The 25,943-nt window shown below is 38.7% G+C and overlaps 1 protein-coding gene across 1 annotated transcript in view; it reads left to right on the top strand.

Annotated features, from left to right (window-relative positions):
* Positions 1 to 18,132: 18,132 nt before the first annotated feature.
* The window catches only part of ZPLD1 (zona pellucida like domain containing 1), a 28,380-nt gene continuing 20,569 nt past the window's right edge, over positions 18,133 to 25,943 (top strand). The window contains exon 1 of the mRNA XM_010216873.2: positions 18,133 to 18,161. The gene's annotated coding sequence lies outside the window, so the exon portion shown is untranslated. The remainder of the gene's footprint in view (positions 18,162 to 25,943) is intronic.

Genomic DNA, 25,943 nt, shown 5'->3' with positions numbered 1-25,943 from the left:
GCTAGGTTTTACTCAGTCAGACTCTTTAGTGGGGAGTAAGTATGCAGCAGACGTGCCACCACTTGATTTTATGCAGTTTTGTTTTGAAGTGCTGCCAGGATAGGCCCTTGCTTGGGCAGGCATGAGGGCAGATGATTGTTTTTCAAGTGTGCTGAAATTGGTGCCCCCAAGGTACGTGCTTTATGCTCAAGCTCACTCATGGCATCTTGACTGCCTGGCAGAGGTATGGATTGAAAATCAGCTGGGGTGGGGGAATAACAGCCTTTTTAAATTTCATTTTGTTTTATTGCCTGCAATGGTTATTTGTTGCTAGCGCGTTAGTGTTGGAGATAACAACATTGCCCTTTCATTTGCTCTTTGCATTATGCAAGTGCTTGCACTGGAGCTCATCGTGCTGGCCTAATTCTTGCCAGGGAGTCTGCAGGGAGCCTCTGTGGATCGAAGGCATCTGGCTGAGCGCTCACTATTGGAAAACTAGGCATGGGGACTGGAGATTCAGGGTCCGAGTGCCTTGCTCAGAGGGAGCGAACCCAGCAGTTCATAACCACTTTTACTTCTCCACTGGGCTAGGTTATTCCCATGAAAACAACATGTAATCTGCATCTGTTTGGGCTTGTTCTTATCTTGCCTTGTACCACAGTGAGGCTGCTAAGGATAGTGAAATAGTCGTGAAAATGTCGCCTTGCAACAGGTTATATAAGAGATTACATAAAGGCAGTGTCATTTGTTGCTGGCGTGTGTCACTGCTGTCATTTCCCTGCTTGGATAGGGCTGTCTTGTCGATCTCAGTGGCTGAGCTGCCTGCCCAGGCTGGAAGAAAGGTACCCAGTAATAACAGTGGTAATAAACGACCCATTAGAAGAGCGTGCTGGAGCTTCCTGTTGAGAATGCACTGTAAGCATATTGACATATGGAAATGCACTTCAGCCCATTTGGTGCTTGAATTTCCTTGAATCCATCTTGCTGATTATATAGGAATGTCATTTTTCATGTGGAGTGGGCTTGTTGCTTCTTGTTTTGTAGCTGTTCACTGTAATCACTAAGTAGGAGCAGAGTTTGAAGTTGTTTCTGGGATAATACGAATCCTCTGCACTGTGCATCTGAGCGCATGCATGTCTTCAACATGCCAACAACAGCATTAAAAGAGCACTAAAGCTGCGAGATAAGTGTGGAGGGGCAGGGATGAGGAGCAAATCCCTAGCCGTGGTGAGGAAGGGCTCCTGAGGAATGTCAGATTTTGACAGCCCACTTTTCTGCTATTCAGCAGAAGCTTAGTGCTTGAGTGTCTACTCCCATGCTTTTCTCATCGTTTACTGATCTTTTCCCTGTAATCATAGCTAACCACATAATTTGGTTAATTGCATATTTGCAACTATTTTTATTTTATTGCCATGTGTCATTAAGAATGGCTCCTTATTGAGGATAACATTTTTTTTTTCTTTCTAAGTAATGATGTATATTGTACAAGGAGCAGACATTTACAGGACTCGAATTTCAAACTGTCTGCACCATCTGAAATAATAGCATATTTGCAGTTAGAGCAATGGTTAGCACTCTGTGTAGTGCTGGTACTGTGTGTAGTACATACAGTATGTATTTGTGGCAGTATGTATTTGTACACGTGCAGTGTGTATTTAATCAGCATTGGCTTTTCTAGCAGATACTGTCTTTGCTCCCCATTTTGTTTAAGACTGTTATGTGAAGACCAATCAGTTTGGTAACCATTTCATCAGCTGTTGAAAATTCTATGCTGTGCTTTACACAGTAAATTTAAGTAGAACTCTACTGAATGCTTCTGAATGCCCGGCAGATTCTTGGGCAAAACTAAAAACTGTAGAGAGTGGTTTCTACTTAAGACTGTTTTTTGAAGGCGAGCCAATAAAAACAAGACATGATTCTTTTTTTCACAGCAGTATTTAATGTTAAACTTTTGAGTTTTGTGCTAACTGCTTTCGTTTTGAAATACATATGAACATCTGTTTTTTGCATAGGTGTCGTAAGTGTAGTGATAATACATTCCCAAATGATATAGGGGAAACAGATCAATGCCACTTTTGACCATTGCCCCAGGCCCTATTCACTAATTCTTTTTCACTATTATTAGCATACCATCCTAAGAAACTTCTGAGACTTGCTCATTAGAAACAACTTGGTAGTTCTGAGTTTAACCATAGTGGACAATACTCAGTTACTGCCAAGTATTATATGGGATGATGGATTGGATCAGGGTTACAGATAACACTTACAGCATTCAAATCAACACAAGGTATCTTGCTAAAAAAGATACTGCTGCTCAAGCAGGAGTTAGGGCTTGGTGCAGAAATAGCTGGGGAGGTTTTTTAGCCTGTGTCATAAGGAGGTCAGGCTAGAAGATTTCTTTAATATAATTTTTAAGTTTAAAAGTAAGAAATTTATGGTGTTTGAGGCTGAATCATAACCTACAGACAGAATATACAAATGCCATCCGTGACTGTGATAGAGATACCAGTAACTGAATTTATGCTGTGAATGAAAAAGAATTTTGCATTTTGTTTATGGTATTTTGTAAAAGTTTTTAACAATACAAACTTGAACAGGGTGGGTTTTTCTCCTCTTCAGTGCCTTTGCTTCACCTGTGTTGACTTACTCCTGGAGGCGCTTATTGATTACCTCAGCAAGAACATCTGTTGGCAGAAATAGTTGGCACAGATGTAGCACAACTTCCCTTTCTACCCTGTTCCTGTGTGAGGGTGTTTGCACATCTTCAGCACAAACTCTCAGCAGTTAGAAATGAACGGGTGATGAGGGGAATTTATTTGAAAGCTGGTAACGGGGATAATTAATCAGTATGACAAGGGATCCCTGGCATGTGACATGCTGATACTTTTCCATCATGAAATAATGACAAGTAAAGATGTTTGTGATTATTAAACTATCTGGCTCAAGAAATCACAGCAGCCCAAGTTAAGAGTAGCTAATTCTTTCCTAAGCCACACTTCTGGATAACTAAAGACATAAAACATTAATCTCAATCTACATGGAGTGTGTTTTGCATATCCGCTTGCTGAGAGAAATGAGCAGTTTAATTTTGGGAGCATGCCAGCTTCTGTAGTAATATCCACCAGTGGGGAGTTGTGCTCGTACATCTTCTGTGCAGCAGCTGCAGGCTTTACATCTCGTGGTTGTGCAGTAGGCCGCTTCCAATGCGGGATGGCCCGGAGGCCTGGGATACCAGCTGTTGTGAATGGTGTCAGGAAATCAGCTGTTAACTGTGGGGCTCTGCTGGAAATGAGGCCCAGACCTGTGGCTGGCTGAAGGGAAGCCGAGGTCCTGTTCAGTTGCTGACATTTAAGGCTCCTTCAGTGCTAGAAGAGCTCTGCAGCAGCGCTCCATGGCTAAGCTTTATGAGTACCATGGCTTCACTGCCTGGCTCTAAATAGATTTCTGCCAGAGGATTGACATGACAAAGTTTCTTCTATAAAAAATATTAAACCTTTAGTACAATATGAGTTAGAGTGCCATGGGTCAGGACTGTGAGGGCTCTTAATAGGCCCCTTCACTTTGGGCTTCCATGTACACCCTTGGATAGACTTTGGCCCCTGTTGTAGCCTTGTCTGCAGTTCCTTCTGGCCTGGTCTGCTTTTGCCCCAATAGCATTCCCTGGATGGCCCCGACTTGGGTTCATTGCTTGGGCAGAACTGTTCATGGGCCCTGCTCTGCCTGCCCCATGCAGAGCCTGGGGAAGTGCCCTTGGCTGCTGGTTCACCTTCCTTTGGGGAGCAGGCAACCCTTGCTGTTCCATGACACCAAGCTATTCAAATATTGTGCATCTTTTCCAGTATTTTACTGAGAAATTGGACTTGAAAGAACAGTACTTGGCTTACCTAGCTGTTTATCTAGGGCTCCAGCTCTGCAGTGGAAATAATCTTAGTATTTATGGTAACTTGTGACTGAAAATTGCTCTTTGATATTTTTTGTCTTTGCAGAGCTTAATAAAATAATGCTTTGATGGGATAAGATATTTGGAGAGAAGATAAATGTGAGGCCAGAAACCTCGAGTGCATCTGTCCTTTCTTTTGACAAATATGCAAAATTTCTTACAAGTCTTGCAAGACCAGCAATATGGGGGAAAAAAAGGGCATTCGGTTCGCAAGCACGTAGCATCCAATTTGCTGATGGTGCATTATCACACTCCTAGTGTGATATGATGAATCTAGAGGTCAGCAAGGCTAATCAGAAAGGCATCTAGAACAGTTATAAAGATGGAAAAGCCACAGAACATATACAACACATGCTATTGCAATAGGTTGAAAGTTGGCATTGTGAACAGTTGAAGTAGAGTGGCAATTCAGCAGGCAGTTTGGCTTGGATCATGAGAGAGAGTTCTCACTGGAGAACTGAAAGAAGGCTAGGGATGGCTAGGCACTGATCAGACATAAAAGCCTGGAAAAAGCTGATATCTCAAAATATGTTTCACTTGGTGCAAAACTTACTTTTTCTCTTTGGCAGTTTATACTTGTGAAGGAATTATAGAGGTTTTTTTGGAGTTTTTTGTTTTGTTTTTGTTTTTCATTTTGCCCATGTTAACCCAACATCTCAGACTTCAAAGTAGTCCCCTATGTGCATCTCCAGAATTCAGGATTCAAGTACTTGCATTAAGGGCATTACTGAGGAAAGGAAGATGATGTTGATGCAAGTCAACTGGCATAAGCTTTCATGTGCCAGGGAAATTCAAACCGTGGCATTAAGGCTATAGGAGCTTTGAGAACCAATCCATTTGATTTCCAGTCAGATACTCTTTAGACTCTTTAGATTTTGATTTGTGGGGCTTGGAAAGAGTTGGAAGAAGCTTGTTGCAGAGACAGTACAGGTCAAGTCATCCAGCAGCAGCTAGGGCTGCCACCTTAGTTTGAGTTGGTTAGTGTCCAACGTTGCCCTTTCAGTTCTCTATGAGGCCCTCATAACTCCTTCACTCTGTTTTCTGTGGGATCACACCCATGGATTTAGCCACCACAGAAGTTCATGCTTTCAACTGAGAAGTGGGACAAATGACTGAGAATGTTAGGTGTTCAGAGGAGAGAGGTGGGGATGAGAGGACCTAAAATAGGGCTTTTGAAGGGCATATGGAATACAGCAGCAATGTCTTGGGGCTGTTGTTGGTATGATCAGGAGAGCAGAGGAGATGGTGGTTATTGGTGCATTAAGAACAAAAGGAAGTTGGTCTGTCTGCCTCGGTTAATGTGTTTAAGCCAAACCGGCTACAGAGACAGGAGGAGCATTGAGTGTTATGCGAGTACAGTTGGGTGGTTGTAGCAGAGACAGACTAGCAAAAAAGGGGTAGATGCTGCACATGGGGCATGAAGGGCTCTGTGTTAGTCGTGGTTTGAAAAAAGGATTCTGCAAGTCGTTTCTGTGAGAAAGGGTACGTTGATTTTTTACTTCATTATATAAATGCAGTTTACTGTCTGGCATGGCGTATGTTTTCTGACTTCCTGGACTTCTGTTTATCAGCCAGGCTTCTTTGAGACACATTTTTTCTGTATCCTTCCCACTCCGCGCACTGCCAGAGTACTGGATTATGGTGCCAGTTCCTCTGCAACCGTGCAGCTTGAAAATATGAATTTGTGTGTCCCTCTTAAGCTTGCTGCCAATCCCCCATCCTTCTGTCATGGTTTGGGCAAGACTGGCCTATAGGTATATCTAATTTATTATCAAGTTCCTACTCTAATTGAGTTTTATATATCAGGCTTTAGTTAGATTCTTCCAGCTGAAAGAAAACACAATTTTGAAACTGAAAGAGGAAATTGGAACTATTGGTGCCTATTTAGGAAAAAAAAAAAGTGAACTGAAGGTATTTTTGTAAAACTTAGTTGTGCATATTATTTCATATTTCTTCAATATATTATTTTTATCCTTGCTTATGGTGTCTGATATTAAACTAGATAGTAAATTCTTCAATACAGTTATTTTTCCAGCTGTATTTATTTTACTAGTATGTTTTCTCCTAGAGAGAGGTTTCTGACATACAATAATAAAAAGTAATAATAATTCCTCATATTTGGAAGTCAAGTTGAAGTTGACTTGTACTACATGGGCAGTGTTGTTTCCTTACATGAAGCATAAAAACAGTAGACTTTGTTTATGATCTTTCTTACAGTGTGCTAGCATAAAGTAAGAGTATAGTTGCTGTAATGTGTGGACATGCTAGTTTGAAACAGGCATAAAATCAAAATCTGACACACTTGTTCGTAGAGATGATGATCATTAGTGATTAGAGTTTTTCTGTATCTGAGCAAGCAATTTTATTTTTTATTTGTGTGTGCGTATTTTTTTGTTACATGTTTGTTTTTCCTCCTTTGGATTCCCATTTTTTGGCATTGGTAATATTGCCACCATGAGCTTATATCTATTTAGACATCAAAAGAGTGACTGTTTATCGTATTTGTTACTGTCTTTCAGAGGCACTATGCAGTTCTGAGGAAAGAATAATATAGTTTTTATAAAGCAGACTTTTTACACAGGGCTAAAGTTTCATTTTGGAGAGTTTTCTGTATGTTTGTCTGATGCATTTATAGAACAGTCTACAGTTTCTTTAGTAACGATAACAATATGAGCCCTCCAGCTGTTTCAGCATTTCTTTTAAGCTTATTGTAAGTCTGTGGCTCTCCAGTGTTACAGGATTGCTCTTGAAACTGTTGTGTGCATTTTATTCAAGAATAACATTGCTAAAGTTCTTACTGCTTCTGTTTTGTGATCATTGTTTTTAATGCGTTCTCTTTGCTCTCTTGTTCTAATTTTAAATCTGTTTTCTGTATTTTGATTTAGCTAGAGTGTTCACTGCATTCATTTTTACATTACTTAAATGTTCCTATATCTCTTAGTAGCTTGATTTCAGAGAGTTAATGGAGCTATTTGGCTCAGATGGTTGAGAAAAGAATTTCTCCATTTCACAGAGGAAGGAAAAAAAAAACAGAACTTGTTTCAGAAATATGATTTCTTATTTCTTTTTCTTTTTTTTTTAAATAGCTCCCTGATTTGAGGCAGAAATGATGCAGAACTTTCTGTGAAACACAGATTCTGTTTCAGAATCTGTTTCAGATGTATTGAGCTAAAACATCACAAAAAAAATCACACAAAAAAAAAAGAAACAGTTAATGACATTTTGTCACTTTATTATACTCTTGTTGACCAGCATTTTGATGTTTCACTTTCCTTTTAATTTCATTTTTGTTTGCATTCAGTGTAGTCAAGGGAAAAGAATAGCTTTCTTCAGGTGTCAAAAAAAGTTTAGGAAACTATTCAAAGAAATGTGAGAAAAATATATTATTTTTGTTGAGCATGGCTTTATCAAAACTTTTGATTTTTAGATTTCAGTTTTAACTGATGCTTTTGACCATTTTCAAGTGTTTCTTGTTGCATTTTCAAACCATTAACTCAAGCTGACAGTATTTCTTTCAACCAAGTAGATATTAAAGCAATCTTAGCATTTCTTCCACGTGGAGGAATAGCCTTTCATTGCTATAAAGATTGTATTTCAAACAATGTGTTGCATAGTACTTCTGACATATTACTGAGCATATAACCCTTATAGTGCATTTAACAATAGCATGTCTAGCTTAACTCCAGATTTTTTTAGGTGTGTAATACTATTTTTACTTGTAGCATTCAAGCACCTCACACATCACCAAGTTTATCTAAAAAGCCTTGTTTTGGAAATAATTATGTCCTCACATGTCTGATAAGAACATGAGAGAGTTTTCTGAGGCTAGCAGTACATCACATCTTCTGTGTACTTGATGGTGTGGAAGCAACGTCTGTAGATGTACCCATGCTAACTTTAAACTAGGTAGGCTTAGTATTGCTAATTGTGTGACCACAGCAGATGTGGCCTTTTGAGTGTGGTAAAATGCTGCCAAGAATGTGCCTGAGTACAGGGGCTTTTCTTGAAACTTTTTCTTGAAGGGTTTTCTTCTTGAACAGGCTTTTCGAGGTGCTTGGGGTCAGGTGGGTGGTACACTGTAAGCACACTAATATCTCGGCTAGCAAAACAGCCTTCAAGTGAAGGCCGGTGGTGCAGCAAGGCTGGTAGGGGTCCTAGCATGAGCATGAAGGGAAGGTTCATGGCTCTGACCCCCACTTTGCTTTCAGGAACCTGCAGTGGGCCCTAGGGTCTGTGCGTGACCTGAACTCTCCTTTTCTCCATCGTTCACAGCACTGGGAATATTCCCAGGGAGTCAGTCTGCAGCAGTGTGAGTATTCCCAGGGAACTGGTCTGCAGCTGGGTTGTCAAAATCCAGCTCTGCTAGTTTTTTTTTTTATATATATATATATTTATATATATATATATATATATATGTATGTGTCTGTGCATGTATGTATACACACGTACTTACATTTATGTGTGTGTATATACATGTGTATAAAGACCTTCCTTATGACTGTTTCTCAGCAGCACGTGCATTGTGCCTCCTCTGTGTGGCCGTATGTCCCCCTACAAGCCTGTGAATGGCGATGATCTGTTCCATTTAGTGCTGTCCCCTTTTAGATGAAATGACTTCTGAGCCGCTATCTTGATTAAAGCGCATGAATAAATAATGCCGTGGACTTAACCGTGAGGGAAGAAATGGATCAAGTGGAGTTGTAATTCTTGAGAGGAAACGTTTTTCTCGCTCCTTGATTTTATAGATTATTTAAAAGAGGTAGCTCTAATCATAGTGGTTCATAATGTTTTCATTTAGTACAATAGCATTTACCTTAATATGTTGCTATGGTACTTAGCAGGCAATCCTGATATTTAGCCTACGATATCTTTCTGTAATGTACAGACTAATAAAGATTTGCAAGCATTAATTTCCTGTCCTTTTCTTGGATAAAATGAATGCGAAGTTCAGGAATTCAGCTTTGTAATAGTTCTTTGATTTTTATCTTTTCTTCCGTGCAAAACTAATGAGAAGGTCTTTTTTATTGCTGTAAAGCCAGTGTGTTTTCACATTCAATCTTGAGGTGTCCTTTTACAGATACTCATAATCCAGCAGCAACAAGGAAAGGTGTCACAGTCATTACTGTTTCTGCGTGTGGCAGTTCAAAGGAGGTTGTGCTCATCCGTGCACACATCTGCCAAAGTCTGGGCTGAGGCTGTTCAGCTAATGAGGAAGGAAAGAGAGGAGAAAGCAACCACTTCTCCTAGTTCTCTCAATACAGATCTCTAAGCTGTTTCTTCCTTTGGTGGACTGTGGCATAAAAATACATGTTAAAACAATACAAAGAGCAAAGTGAGTAATAGGATTTATTGCAGCCAGTTCTCCTCCTGCCCTTTTCTTGCATATCTGGTCTTTCTTTCCCACCTAATAGGGTAAGGGAGCCCAGGCTCATATTCCCCTGGGATGAGCAAGCTAGAATATGTATGACTACTGCAGAGATGTGACAGGATCTGCAGAGATGTGACATGGATGAAAGAAAAGGAATATGCAAAGAGCAGAATCCCCATAAAAAATCTGTTTTTTGAGGGAGGGAGGGGGAAAAACGTAATCTAATTCCCAGTATAATGATAAATTTTTGAACTTAACAACAACAACAACAAAAAAGAAAAAACCTGCTTGTTTAGTGTTTCCGCTGACTACAGCATTTCTTAATTCTGCTCCTGAAGAGATGGGGAACTATAGGCAAACATTTGAGTTTTGCCCAAATAGCTGGAATAGTTTGCTGTCTTGACATGAAGATAACTCTTAAAAAGGAAAATAAGAAAAACCTAAATATTGCACCTAAAGAAATGACATAAAGGAATGTGAGACAATTAGTACCAAATCAGCCTAACTCAGAGGCAACAGCAAAGTGCAAACAAATGCAATGAAAACCCTACAAGGTGAAACAAATCAGGGTTAATATTAAATTTTGTACAATTTAGTGTTAATTGCAAATAAGATATGTAAAGGAACAAAAAGAGCAATGTGTGGCTCTAGGTATTGGTTGAGAAGACTCTTCCTATGTAATCCCAATGAGTCTTTTGATGAATCCTGTCTATGCTTTCATCATAGTCCCCTTTTGGGGTGGTGATACTGGGAAAGGAAGGTGGGAGGAACAAGGCTGATTTGGGAAGGTTGCTTGGAGGCTGTGGTAAAAGAACAATTCAAATATGAGCTTGACTGAAGAGGTTTTGTTTTTAATTACTTCAGTGTAATGTAGGACAAATGTTAGACTATATGGTAGAAGACTACTACTGCAGTAATTCTTCCTATTACTGCAGTGCTACTTGCCTAAGATGGCAGAGACCCTGCTTTAATGCTCCTTTAGTCCAAGGTCTTAGGATAGTGCTTTGCGCTCTGAGCTGACTGCTAAGTAGATGATCTTTGTGTAAATAGTTCAGTATGATTCGGGGTGGGGACAAAAGCCATTGTCACTAAACAAACAGCATTTTTTTTCTGCCCTAACAGATGTGACAGAGATGTCTCCACATGGAGGTGGCTTCCCTGAGTGGATGGAGGGACCCTCGGTGTGCTCTTGCCCTGTGCTGGGTGAATGCTCTAGTGGGGTGTGAAGGAGAGTTGGGGTTGGTGGAGCAAAACAGTGTGACTGATTTTGTGATTAACCTTTCAGACTTGAAAGGTTACTTTGCTGTCTTTGAAGACACCCAAAAGTGGAAGCAAAGTGTTTATTGAAGGGAGTTGAAAATGCTTTGCTTTTGAGATCTGATAAGAACCAAGAAATGTCCATCTTGCTGATCCAAATTCCTAAACTTTTTTTTCCTCGCAGAGCCATTATATTCACTACTCCATGTGTGTGTACGTGGAGTGTCTTCCAGTGTGTGTCTCTACTTGGTGAGGGTCCTGAGCGGAAAGGTGTTCTTGTGCCGTGTGCTCACAGATGATCTAAAGACCAATTAAATTGATGCACCCTTGGCAAATTATGATTTGGGAGCTCATTATCTCTTTGTAAAACTCATTTTCCAGCCTACTGCTTATGCTTATAAAAGCACAGTTTTAATATGCCTCCTGCACTGTTTTTAATTCCCTGGTTGACGGTAAAGACAATTGTAGCCAACTCTCAGGACAACACATATTATTCTTTTATCTTGATGGCATATTGATCCTTGTGAGCATCCCTTCTGCAAAATAATGAACATGCATCTTAAATCTAGTTCATAGAGGTCATACAGTGAGTTTTCTTCTTCATTTCCTCCAGGCTGAGTGCAATCTAGAAGGAACAGGTCAGGACTTTTCTGTGAAAAAATCTCTCATCTCTCTCACCCCCTCTCCTTCTCACTCTTGTCTTTCTCCTCTCCTTAACTAGTTTCCTGACACTTAAATGTGTTTTTTGTTTTGAAGATTTAGTTTCACATTAAGTGATAGAAAAGCGCCTTAGTAACCAAAACGGGAGCTATATTTGCCTTGAAAAGGCCCTGGGGAAGGTGTTCTTAGAAACCTGTCAGACTTGAAAAAACATGGGAGATTGCATCTTGTAGGAGCTCTGCCCTTGCCTGCTCACTTTGAGTAAAAGCTAATTTAAAAAAAAAAAAAAAAAAAAAACACGGTTAGCTTGGGGATCCTTGGTATACAAAAGTACATTAAATTCACATCCTACCTTATGCTGAGCTCTCCTTGCTCCTTGGAGAAGCCTAAGTGCACATGCTTGCAGCCGCACTACCCGCCCCAGCCCTGACTGAGGCCGGTGGCCCCACGTTCTCCTCCTCTGCCTGGGCTCTTGCTGAATGTGAGCAGCAACTGGGACTGCTTGCATGTAATTTTTCACCATTGTGAGCAAGGGCTGAGTCTCTGAAAGGGAAATGAAGACTTCAGGATTTGTCCCTGAAATAATGGAAAATACAAGCATATTTCTTTGCAATGCAAACTAAACTACCCATACTTTTCCAACAAATAATTATTGCCTCACTCACCTTATACTCTAGAGGCTAACAGGCTCCTAATCATATGAATGAAGCAATCTTTCAGCAACTTAACACTAAACTTGAGAACAGCTGAAATAAGGAAACCACTTAGAGGAAAATAAGCTCTCTGTGATGGCCTTTTCTCAGAAATACAAGATACACTGTTCAGCACCAGCAAGTGTGTAGGGAGCCAGCTGAATGGGAGAATCTGTTCGCTCCTCTAAGTACTTAATGGGAGATGTATTTCTTTTGCCAAAGAAAGGCTGGTGATACCTGCAGTTAGTTGAAGAAGGTAATGGTAGAGGGAGGCAAGGAAAGACTCTGCTGTTAAGCAAGAAAACTAGATAATGTTTTCAGAAAATATCCCCTCTTTCTGGTTTATCTCATTCTGCAGGCCTTGGTAGAAGAAAAACGCTCAAATTAGTGGAAGATTATAAAACTACATCGTGAAGGGGAGGAATATGGACTGTGGGTTAGAAATGTGAGTTGGAAATGCATTGAAGAAGTAGTCTCTTGCAGTTAAAAATTGAGATTAATGTTTGGAGTTAATCTGACTATTTAAAGTGTATGTACGTTTGAAAGTGTTTTTGGAACAACGATGGCTCAAAAACTTCTTTATAAAAGTGTGCATGTTGGAGCAGTGTAATTTTATGTGTAAAGATGAGATGGCAAGTGTTTTGTAAGAGAATCATTTCTACTTTTTGTTAGATTTAGAGAAAAAGCAAAATTATCTGTAAGAATGGCCCTAATCCAACAGGAAGTTTCATTTCAGATTTGATATTGCAGCATACTGTCAGCTTTGGTTTGGTCGACATAAAAACTGTTTTTCAAAACACCCTTGTCATGAGCTGAAACTCACGTATGAAGCTGGACGTAGATGCTGTGGGCTGTGGATCTAGAAGTGAAGTAAACAAATTGTTATATGAAGAGTGACTTCAGTGCAAGAAACTCATTCTTTTTAATGCCATTCTAAAGCACTGGGAGAACGTTCGAAGCCAGAGAAGCTGGAATTATTTTTGTTTCTACAGTTTTGTTTTTGTTTTCTTAAATATGATTCCCAGTTTGTTACCACAACTCTTCCTCATTCAAGTTTACTTCTAGTGATACTGAAGTGGTTGGTCTCGTGTATGGCTGCATGTTAGTATGACTAGCAGGGACTTATTCACCAATGGTCTTTACGTAGATGAAACTGAATGATATCAGGATTATTTATAATTAATTTGGGTCACATTATTACTTCTGATAAAACTCTATGTAAGTTGGATTTTGGTTCTCTGTGATATTTAAGCGTGAGTATAGTTTTGTGGTGGTCTTTGTGTTCTGTGTTCTGCTAACAGTTTGCATTAAAGTGAGATTTAATCGACAGTTGTTTTGGCAAGGTCAGCTGTAAACTAGCTGGCTCTTAAATTGGATGCTCTTCAGTTACTTAAAATTAATACTTTTCTCTCTCTAGATGTCAATAGTGTCAACACATTACAGTTTTTAAGGCACGTTTTTGTATCGATAAATCTGATCATAATGGAGAGGTATTTCTCATGTGGTATGTTTATTTTCCTGCAGATACAGAAAACACTGATTTAGTATGGAAAGAATAATATAAGCTGCTTGTCTGTACCTACTTGATACTAAATAAATCTGATGTTTTGTAAAAGAAAACCGAGTAGTAGTGTGAGTTGCTTTTACCAAAGGGCTGGATACTGAGAAATGAGTAGGAAAGCAAAAGTGTGTAGATTTTTAAATGCAAGTGAATACAAATGAGTGACACAAAGCAGCTGGAGTAAGAATATGAAATGTCCAAGATTTCATTATACGAAGAGCTGAAAGTGCAAGTGCAGGCCTGGCAGGAAAAGAAGCAGGTGGGATGGGACATAATGACTATATATTGATAATGATAATATTTAGAAAGGAAATCCTTGAGCCTGTGCCTGCTTAATATCTGTTCTAACATAAGAACTAATAAATAAAAGTGAAAGCAGAGTGTAAGTAGTCTTACAAAGGCATTTTAATAAGATGAAAAGAGAATGTGTGAAGTTACTGTGCTGTGTAGTAAAGGATGTAAGGTACATTCTTGTTCTAAATATAAGATCTAAATATAAGTTTTTTTTTTTTTAAATGGGAAAGACTTCTTCAGGTGATTCAGTTCCAGCATGCATTTTTTTTCTGAACTTTTTCTTTGAATAATTTGGCTTTGGGTATATTACAGACAGGACATGGGACCAGATAAACTTCTTGTCTAATCATGTATCAGAATTCCTCTGCTTCTAAACAATGGAAATATGTTTTGGCTGAATTGTTCACTTAAAAGGTTGTTCAGACTGCAGAATTAATTTTGCCTACCCTCTGGCAAGCTGTGTGCTTCAGAACCCGTTCCCAACAAGGCAAGGTCCTCTTTGAGAATGTTTCACTCTAAACTGAGCATGGGAATTTCAGATGAGTTGTAGAATTAAAGAATAATTTGTTTTGAAATGTTTGATTTCTGTGCTTAGAAGCTGAGTTTATGGAGTTTTGTATTTCACGGACAGAGTTTCATATTTCAAGGCAGTGTTCTAATAATAGCCTAAACCTAACAAAATATAATCTAGGATATTTCCACGACTCCATAGTATGTAACAATGGAGAAATAGCATAAGATTTTCCTTTGCTGATTAAAGTGGGTTTTTTTTTGTTTGTTTGTTTTTAAACACCCCCTTTTTTTTTTCTCCTTGTAAGAGAAATGTAAATGTGTCTGACTCTGGAATTATATCATGAACAGATCACTACTAGAATTTAGCATGCATGTGGATTTTTCAAAACTGGGAGGGCTGGCTGATACCCCAGAGAGCTGTGCTGCCATTCAGAGGGACCTGCAGCAGCTGGAGAGATGGGCAGAAAGGAACCTCATGAGGTTCAGCAAAGGCAAGTGCAGGGTCCTGCTCCCAGGGAGGAATAACCCCCTACACCAGTACAGGCTGAATTTGACCTGCTGGAAAGCAGGTCTGTGGAGAAGGACCTGGTCATCCTGGTGGACAACAAGTTGACCATGAGGCAGCAATGTGCCCTTGTGGCCAGGAAGGCCAATGGGATCCCGGGATGCGTCAGTAAGAGCGTTGCCAGCAGGTCGAGGGAGGTGATGCTTGTCCTCTACTCAGCCCTGGTGAGGCCACGTCTGGAGTGCTGGGACAAAGTCCGGGCTCTGCAGTTCAAGAGAGACGTTAAGTTTCACAAGGGACCCCAGCACAACATCAAAGATGGTTAAGGAACTGGAGCATCTCTCATAAAAGGAGAGGCTGAAAGAACTGGAACTGGGGTTGAACTAGATGATCCCCATAGACCCTTTCCAACTTCAACAGTTCTGTGATTCTATGAATACAGATTTTTGCACTTGCCCTCTTACTTGGGATGTGCTCTTTTCTCTCTCTCTCTTTTTTTTTTTCTTTTTTTTTTTCTTTTTTTTTTCTTTTTACCTTTATTAATTTCTGTACAGATACTTGGATGTCGACAGCAAATCATAGGTGAATGAGGCCATCCTAAATCCTGGAGGAGAAGGGAGAGGTAGGTTTGCTTATGCGTTTGTCTTTTCCTACATGAAAAAGAGAAAAGCTCAAATACTAAAGTCTAAAATTTCTAATTACACCATGTCCAAAAATCCTGTAAAATCATTGTTTAGAAGTATCAAAGAATGTACAAAATACTGAGACTACCCTCCCCCCCCCGCCCCCGCAAAAAAAAAGAAGAAGAAAAGTGGAATTGAGACAGATTTAGAGTTTGAAATGAGCAAGATGTTCTTATAGGTCTAATAAAGTACATTCGGAAAGCTGTGTTGAGCAAACATTTTGCTTTTTACCTGATATATTAATGGTATTATACTCTTATTCATTTTGCCCAGAACAACTGTTTGAAATTGTACTGAACAACACTCAAAAAAAAATATTTCACATAACAAAAATAATTTCTCTACAAATATGTTGTGTAAGATTAGAGAATCAAATACTAGGGGGGAGGTTCCTCTGAGGAATAATAGTGAAGTGCTCGGGTTTGTTTTATTCTTCGATGTTAATGAATACAGGGATTTCTTTTCATTTTAAATTTAAAGGGTAGATAAATAACAAGCTGTATAGCTATGAAATTACTGAATGCCATTATTTATAGAGAACTTGAAAGAGAAGGTTGCACTTTATGGGTGCATCCAACATGTTCTTTAGATCGTTTATAGTACGGTAGGGTAGTGGTAAAGTGCCTGTTTCTACAAAGTACAGGGGTTTGGTGGCTTTCTATAAATAACGAGCGCAGTTAACTACTGCTGGAAGGAGTTGGGGCTGGTTTTCCTCTTCCCTGTGAAACCTTAGTAGGTTTGGGGCTGAACTGCTGCCCTTCCAAGCTGTGTGGTCCATTTGGGGACGGGAGCATGCAGCTAATCACACTTACCCTCTCTGAATGTGTTATTTTCTGTAAATGTCGCAGGCTTCTGTCCCAGAGCTTGGATCATAGTTTGCAGTAAGAGAAGATGAGGTGGCAGCTCTGAGGCCAGCCTAGTATTTCACTGCCATCACACGCCTATGAAGGGAAGCAGCCCAAATGTCACAGAAACCAGCCTTGCAGTTAGCAATGATGGGGCGAGACTGCACACTGTATCTTGAGATGATTTGATGGTTTTGATAATCTCACCAAATGGCAAAGGATGATCTCTGAGATTAAGTGAGTCTTAAAAAATATATCTCAGAAGGTTTGTGTTTTGGAAACCTACTTAAGGGTAGACTGTGCTTTAGATGCTGTTGTTTAGGAAGCTGATGTTACACTGAGGTACTTTATTGGGGATTTATGTGACAAGGTATCAAATCTGCCTGGACACTTAATATGAAGTGAAAGCAGGGAACCTTTCATAGCTGCATTTCTTTTGGTTCGCCTCTTTTGGTCCAAGGCTGCCCTAGGCAAAGCTATGTTATGTTATTCATATTGTCAAGTCAGGTTTAGTCTTTGAGTACTTACCCAACCAAACCAATATTAACATTATAGGTTATATACCAGGTTAGAAATGTGTGGGGGAAGAGAGCCCTTTGGTACCTGACTTCTCCAGAAATGTGTTCTTATGGACTGGATCTTCCTCAAAGCAAAACTCTGGCTGGATCCAGTAAAAGTTCTGGGGGATGTGCAGACTCATGAGTCTTTGGAGTTCCTGCAGTGCTTCTTTATGAAGGCTGGTGCCCCTGTGGGACACCCCGGTATTAAATGTCACCGTACATTCTGTCACCGCTGCTCTTAAGGAGCTGCCAGGTTTGCCATGAAGGTGCACTGAGTATTACTTTGATGTTTAAGAGGGCCTGGCCTAAGTGCAGGCATGGCAGAAACAGGGCTTTTCTGCTCTAAAAAAAACCATCTAAGCCCCAACAAATGTGGACACCTCAAGGCTCCTCTGTGGTGCCAAGGGCTGTGAGCTCCCGTTTTCCCTGGCCAAGTCATAAGTAGGGCTTCCAGGCGCAGGCAGCTGAAAGGAAGACTGAAGGGAGGCAGAAGGAGGGAAAAGTCCAAGGCACTAAAAGGGAGCTAAGCACCCCCACCCGCCTTCCCAAATTCCAGAGATACAGGAGCAGAAGTTATGAAGCAGGCTCAGTTTCTAGCAGCTTGATCCTCGCTTTTGTGCGTGCTTGGCTTTGTGTGCATCGATGTCCTGTTAGCAATTATCATTCTGTTGACACCTGCATTCACGATGACACCCCCATATCACATTTTCATCGCAGCACGAAATACCGCTCTCTTTGCTTTTGTTTTGCTTTGTGCTATGAATTTAACCCAGAACTGAAAAAGCCAGGCACTTCTCACAGCACACAAGGGTACATTGATAACCCTGCAGACTAGTTACCGATCCTATCTCAGTGCTTCTCTCTCTCTCTCTCCTTCCTCCCGCCCCTCTTTTTAAGCAGACAAGGTTTTCCCTCAACAAGCTGATGACAGAATAATTTCTCCAGGTTGATTGTGTGCCCCATATGGACCTCTGGAGATCTTCATACAGTGGAAAGACGGAGATCAAAAGGCTGCAAGAAAAAAGAGGCGGAGGACTGAAAAAAGCCACCATAAAGATCCTGCTCAGATTTCAGTCTGGTGATGAACAGACTTGTAAAGTATTCTGAGACCTGTCAAATTTTCCCATCTAAAAATCCAGACCTATTTTAAAAAGATTTTTCATAATGAGTCTCTTCTCCCCCATCCGCAGGCTCAGAGTGTTTTCAGAAAAAGTTCTGCAAGGCAGAGATGTTGAGCACTTGATCACATGCAGGAGCACAGGATAGATGGAGTACAGCTGACTCAACAGCTACAGGGAATTTGGGTAAGTGCCCACCATGTCAGCCACCTGGAACTTACTAAAATATTGGTAAAATCAAACTATTCATTTCTTTTTTTTTTTTTCTTTTTTCTTTCCTTCTTCCTCTTCTTATCACTCGTCAGGCAAGGTTAACCTCACTGGGAAATCTCAGTAGGAGCTGGTCAGGGAAGAAGTTCACAGGCAACAACTAATGAAAACAGGAAGGCAAATTAGCATCCAACTGTGAAGACAGGTGTTATTTCTTTCTCAGCTTAGCTTTTATTTAAAAGTACCCAGACCAGACTCATGCTACTAAAGGGAGGGGAAGACGGTTACAAACCCCTTGCAGTGCTGCAGTTACCAGTGCATGTCAAACCCTCTCCAGGTGCTTTCAGGAGGGGAACAATCGCTCAAGGGAGACAATGTTATCCAGTTTGTGGTGTCAGTCTGCTGGTTCTCACAATCATTGTGTTGATGGAGGAAAATTTTGATAAGCAAGATTTCTTATCTGTCTCCCACTGCAATCGAATGACATGAGTTCGCTTAGTGGAGAGGACATTGTCTCTGGTCACAAAGGTGACTGGACATGATAATTGCTCCTTTTTTTTTAAAAAAAGTAATAATAATGACTATATTCTTGAGTGAAGATACTGGGATTTGAAATCAAGTCTCTGGTTAAGCTGATGAACTGATACAGTCCAAATTGATGTAGTTACTGTAATTTGTTACATACTGCAAAAGGAAACTTTCTCATGGTCTGTGAGCAGTAAAAGATGGGACTGTTAGCCCTGCTTGTGTGCTCTAGATCAAAGAGTACTTTATCAGTGTGTGACATACTTTGTTTTCTTTCATCCAGGTCCTGAGCAGTATCCCTCAGGTTTGTTTTGGAGTTTGGCTTGCAAATTACTTCAAACTGTGTTTTGCCTTTTTTTGAGGAGGACTCAAAACATGGTGAAAGAAATATCCATAAATGGATATTTTCTATTTCATTCTATTTCAAATAGAATTTTTTGTCTTTTTAGATATAACCCTGGGAACACTGAGCATATGCTCCAATTTCAAAGGTAACCCATAGTACTGGATACTTTCTTAGGGGGAGAGATTAGCAGCATTATTTATCCCAAATTTGTTCAACTTTTAATGATTAGATAAGGCCATACTGTACTGCAAGTGTATTCTACAACTTAATTGCATAATTTCTGTCCCTAAAGTGGGGAAATTAAAGTCAGCCTTATGCTATAAACTTGCTACTTTTTGTCAGGGAAGCCTTATTTTAATGATAACTTTTCAAGCCGCAACTAGATGGCTGCTGCTGTATAATCTACGTGCTAGTGACGCCAAGTGTTATTTACTGAAGACTTATATTTATATTGCTGTCTTCAAAAATGTTTTTAAAAAAAAAAAAAGTAATTAAGTAGACTCATTTAGGTCTTTATCTGCCCATGTGACTGCAAGGCTCCTGGGACAGGCAGTAGGATTAAGTATCTCATTCCTAGCTCAGTGGCTTTGAATCCAGACCATGGTTAGAGGCAACCGAAGGCCATTAGCATCTGATGACTCTTTAGTGGCCTATATCAAGTGATTTGATGGTCTCTGTAAATTTGCTAGCTAATAGGACCACCATAATGATCGGTGGCCTGAAAAGAAAATTTGTAGACCAAATGTGTATGCTTTGAGAATGTATTTTAAGCTTAGAAGCATCCTGTGCAGTCCCGCATCTAGGGACGCTCTTGGTTTGCTCATACAGGATTGTTTGTTGCTCATGAATTTTGTCTAAAGATCCTGGACTTCAGCCTCCTACTAATTTGTAAATTGGCACTTCTCTGCTAAAACTGACCAAGGAACACAATTTAAAATAGGGGCAAGAGAGCAAAGTCAGCTCATTCATTTCCCTCATTTCTATTTTGAATTCTGTTTTGGATTAATTAGCCACACTATTAATTTACCAACTCTTAAAAATACTGTAGCCATCTAGTTCACTACAGATACTTTCATATATAATATCCGGTGCATAGTTGGGTTATGTATGACGGGTAGTTACAGGATGGTCCTTGTTCTGTAGTGTGTCAATTTTAATTAGTAAGTATAGATTTTTCTCATTCATGATACTCTTTTGGCTAAAGTAGTGACTGGAAAATTCAAGCTGTTTTCAGTTTAGCTTTATATCCGTTCAGGTATGCAGCGAGTTTAATGGGCTATCTGTTTGTTTGCAGTAAGTTTATATTCTTGGCATTTCTTGTTGGATTGGCCAAAGTTATACTAAAGGATCTAGCTTTTAACACACAAGAGTTTAAACAAGCAAACAAAAAAAATCAGAGCTAAGGGCGAAAAGTCAATCCTTGTGGGTTTTGGTGATTAAAAGAAGTTGAAACTTTGTGAGCTAAGATGATCTTTTTCAGCTACTGTATCACTCTTCAAATTTTAAAGTGAACTTTAGGTCTCCTGCTATGCCTTTTTATTTATTAATTAATTTATTTCCTCCTCTATTCAATAGAGAATGTGAAGAGTCTGGAAATAAGAGGGTTTTTTCTTCCCCAGAATTATGTAATTAGAGTCCAATAAATCACTTCCATCAGCCCAGTTTTCCTTTCAGATCTGCTCTCAATCACAGTATTCTGCACTTCAAATCTCTGTGAATCTCCTCTGAGAAACAGCAGTTAATTCATTCAATTTGGAATAAGAGAATAGAAACCTACCTTTCCTGTGTGATTGAGGATTTTTTTTCCCTCTTTAATCTCTGCAACTTTGAATTTTGTGTGTCTTTTCACATCTTGTGGATGGAGTGAGAAACAGCTAGTTTCAAATGTAAATTTGAAATGTTTAGCCTATCTATCAGATGCATAGTATTCTCTTACCTGCTTTATTGTAGGGTATGATGGGCATGATTTGTAAAAGACTTGCATTTCCAGAGGCCTTAGCCTTTTAAAGGTCTCAGTAAGGCTTGACAATATTCCCCGTGGAACAATTTATTCAAGTAATTTTTGTGGGACAGCAAAACAAGTATTCTGGCTATATTTTCTGGCTATTAAAATTCAACTGTTTCTTTGCTATAAGCATAGCTATAATAAAATAATCTGGAATAGGATTAGGGAAACGTAGTCAAAATATTTGAAGAGTATTTCACTAATGGACATAAGGAGCAGCTACAATAGCTCTATTTAGCACACAGTGGTAGCCAAACAGTTTGTTCTTCCATTTCAAGCATCTTAAAAGCAGATGTAGAAAATCAAAATGTTTGGTCTCTTTCATAAATAGCTGTGAGGTGTATTTATGCTTTAATTACTGTATTTCAATATTAGTCTAATGTTAATGTCCTCAGTTGTATTACTTTGCATGGATTTCTTGGAAATATTTCATATACTCCTTTATCTGATCACTCTTTCTATTTTTACCTTGTAAATATGTGTTTAGTTTTGTTTTTTTTTAATAATTTATTTTCAGAACAGATTATAAAACCTTACTGCATCCAAAGATATCTAGTAGTAATGATCAAAGATAACATGTTGATTTTATTTTGAACTGTGTGTGCGTATTGACTTTGACTATCTCCCCATCATAAACATGTAACTCGCATTACCATTAATAGACTTTACAAAAAGAGTAAGCTGTATCTTTTGGTTTAGCAAGGCTTAGAATAGGTATTTCATTTAAATTTGTAAGAGAACTGTGGATTGTTTGCATATAAATCTGCTTATGGTCTTGAACTTCAGCCTTCTGTGTAGTACTCTAGTCCAGTTTGAAGTTTTTCTAAACTGACCACGCTTCAGATTGAAATCTAGTAATTCTAGTGCGGCTTCCATTTGCAGGGAATAAAGTCTTTCTCTTTGCTTTTCTTTTTTTCCCCCCGATTGTATTTATTTATTTATTTTTAAAAGAAATTCTCAAAAAAATATATTCCATAAGAACATACTTTGTTTATAAAATCTATTGGCATTTTAGATGTTACAATTTAGTTTCTGTTTGGGTAAAACTTCTGTTTAGTTTTAGGATGCTTAAGTAGAGCTTAACAACCCAAATCAATGTGTGCTGAATAGGTAGTAAATAGATATTGTAGTAAATAGAGATGTAGTAAATGCTTTCCCCATCAAAACTAAAACAAAACCAGCCTATTTTTCCCCTCTTGGGCAGTGAGGAATTACAAGTATGTTTGCAGGTTTAACTATGTTGCTGGTTAGGTTTTGTAGCCTTCCATTTGGGAAAGTATTGACCTCCGGGGTTTTATTATATATGTGTGTGTGTATATGTATGTATCATTATATATAAATGATATATCTATCCCATAGTTTTTGTACACCTATATATTGTATTTATCAGATATAGGTATAGATGCATCTATTTATTAATTCTGAGAAGTTCTTTACATCTCAGGTAAAGTCATACCTTTATTTCTGTAATAAGCCTTTTGAAAAATGAAAGGATCACTGGTGATACATTGTTCAAAATGGGAACCCTGAGTTTCCAAGTCCTATTTTGTCAGAATCGAAAGAGACAAGGATGAACAGAGATAAAAGGAATTGAAGACAGCAGTGAAAACCCTATTTTGGATAATCACTCGTACAGGGATACTGTATATATGTAACAAGAGAAGGTCGTCTTGTAGTTAAAGTGTGTTGCCACTGAAGTGCTTCAGATAGACAGTTGCTCTTCTCCTTGTGTTCACCAGTTAGATGGTGGCAAATGACCCAGCACAGGTCTAGAAGGAAAGCAGTTCTGGAATACCTGGCAAAGATGCAGTTAACGTAATTCACCCCTATAGAGTGCAGATGCAGAAATAAGTGAGACGACAGAAACCAAAAGATAAAGTATTTAATCGCGGGACGACTGTGAGAAATAGTACCCATCGAGTAATACAAACTATCTTGAAATATTTCTATGAGTAAAAGTAATATTTCTGTTCTGTTACTTGTAGGGACCTTGTATACACTGTTAGGGAGCATTTAGGCACTTACCAGGTGTATATGAAATGCTTTTAAATGTTTCACCAAACTCTATCACAAGTATATCACATCTACAATTTTCAGTCTGGTTTTTATTATTCCCTTTAACTATTCTCTGTTAGAAAGTCTTACTGGGTAAGGAGGCATAAATATTAACTTGTTATTTTGTAGAACTGCTGCACTCTGTGAATGGAAGATGGAGCACAAGCAATAAATTATAATTTACTCTCATAAAATACAGATGAATATGTGAAGTAGATAATATTCAGAAGTCAGGACTGACTCACAAATGAATTTTCATGAAAATGTAGGGCTCAGTAGCGAATGTTGTTCATAATGGAAATTTTCTGAAGATATTTTGAATCTCAAGAAAGGTACAACAGGAGAAGAGGATCAATAAATGTCAGGTGATGCAAGAGGGGGAAGAAGAGGCAGGCAAAAACACTGGTGTTCCACAAAATTCAATTACTAAATTGAATGCAAAATGGCTTTTGTTTTAGTTATAAACATCTTTATTATGAAATTTGTGTACACTTTTTGGCATCTCAGAATTGTGCACAATTTTTGACATCTCAGGCTTTGTAAAATGATAAAAGTTAATTTGAGGAGAGCGCATTGCAACTGTTTACCTTTTTGTACTCTCCAGTGACACGCAGCATGGAAAAGAAAGACCTGCAGTATGACTCAGTTCCGAATATATAAATAACTTTGATAAAGTGGAACTTCATAACCTGTCTGCTTCAGCATGCTGAAAATTTAGTCATTTTATTGCATTGAAACCTAAATATGTTCGACTTGGGTGTGTTTTTTTTTTTTTTTTTCTCTTGTGATCAATTGTATTAGAAATCTAAATGAATCACATTTTATGAAATTATTTATTAACTAGGTTTGATATGTCTTTAAATCTGCGATTGTTTCTTTCTGTAGCCTGTCTTTAAAGGTCTCTTTTCTCGTTAATGCTCAAGTTAGTCATCAAGTGAACTTCTTTTGGTGTCAGTGAAAATCCTACACAGAATCTCGCCTTCGTTTCCAAGTACATGCTTTTCTAAATAGAAAATGCCAAAAATATTCTGGAAGACATGTTTAGATGGATGGGTAGATGTGGAAATATCCAGAAGTAAAATGGTTTAAGTGGCAATGAAAAGATTTCAGTGCTTCTAAGCACTACAGGTTAGTGTCACAAATAAAAGATTGGTAGGCTATGAAAACAAAACAGTCCTCTGAAGATGCTTAGCATAGAAAAATGGGAGAAGAGGTCTGAGGAGCCCAAATGAGAGCCCTGTGTACATCAGCAGAGCTTGGCTTGTCTGTTAAGAGTTTCATAGCCTGAAAGGATCAGATTTCCCTTGCAGTATGATATTGGCTCTTTTTGAATGATGAAACTACCTTAATAGCCGTCGTCTTAACAGCCAAATATTTTGCTGCTGGACAGTATTTATACATACACAAACACACACACACACATTTAGAAGCACTGAGGTTTTTTTTCCTCAAAAAAAGGGTTAAATAAACACTACATGTCAAGTTAAAGGGGGACTTGGCAGGAGTGCCTTCTACATGTCTTCTACATGACTGTGGCTGCAGGATTGTAAAAAGCACTGTAGCTGACACTTGAACATTTACTTTTTTTTTTTTTTTTCCTAAGTGGAAGTTTCATTTCATGTTTGTTTAATAGCAATAAGACTTTGGTGTCCTGTTACTATTTTGATAAAGCATTATGTTTTCATCAATTGAATGAGATAAATATTCAGCAATATCAGATTGGTACAAATCCTTTGCTTAGGATGGCTACATACATCAGGGAGACTGGGAATTTAGCATTTTCAATTGAGAAATTGTTTGCTGGAGGCCTTTAGCAACAGGCTGGACAAACAGGAACGACAAATATAGCTGATTTTACTTTGGGGTGGAAGGATAAGTAAGAGTGGCCTTAGGGTACTTTCTGGCTTTCTGGACATGCAATTTTCTCAAAAGAAATTTTCTGGCCATGCAGTTTTCTCAACAGGAATAAATAATGTTTGTTCCTAACTTTTATGTATTTATTTATTTATTATAACTAGAATGAGCAGGAGTCAGCCCAACTTGTGATGTGGATCTGCATGTTCATCTGTACGCAGATGAATCAATAGCCAATAAGCAAGCAGAACAAAGAAGATTGTGTTAGTCTGACTTATGCTGGAGGTTTTTGCCTTCCTCTAAAACACATTAGCAAAGATTAACTTTAACAATTAAAATTTTAGAATTTACTGTAAGTTCTGCTTTTCATCTAAAATAATATCAGTTAAAAAGGCAAAAACACTCTGTTGTGTGAGTGTCATTAAATCCTTTTCAAATATATACATTTTTTTTTTTATCCTCCTTCTTGTAGCAAGAAAAGACAGTGGCAGTTAGGGAACTGAAGTCAGATTTGTACCTTGGTAAATTGCCTTTGATTTATTACAGCTATAATGGACATTGGAAGCTAGCTCATATACAACAGAATAATAATCGTCACTTGGATATCCGAGTAACAGCTGTAAAGCAGAGGAGAGGCTCTGTTACGCTGGAGAGATGTCAGTATGTTTCTTTTAAAATAGAATGCAAAAAATTATAGTTTAAAAAAAACACACATACACACAACACAAAACCTAGTTTTCCACCTGTGAGTGGTGGAAAGGGTTAGAAGATCATGAAAAATGCAGAGGTTTCCTAGCAACCCAGTTAGGAGTTTTATTCTTTTGCATGTATTTTCATAATTCTTTATTAACGTTACCTACAGATGTTGTCAGCCTCCGCAGGGATCTAATGGGAGAAAAAAAGGAGTAGAGGGTCAAAGATGTCTTTCATTTGGTGCTCTGTATTCCCTGGAGATTCAGTGAGGCTACATTGC

Source organism: Tinamus guttatus, unplaced genomic scaffold (assembly GCF_059628265.1).
Source record: "Tinamus guttatus ecotype Peru unplaced genomic scaffold, ASM5962826v1 Tinamus_guttatus_pri_ptg000035l, whole genome shotgun sequence".
Classification (NCBI taxonomy): Eukaryota; Metazoa; Chordata; class Aves; order Tinamiformes; family Tinamidae; genus Tinamus; species Tinamus guttatus.
Note: the sequence above shows the minus strand (reverse complement) of the source record. Positions and strands in the feature narration are given on the sequence as shown.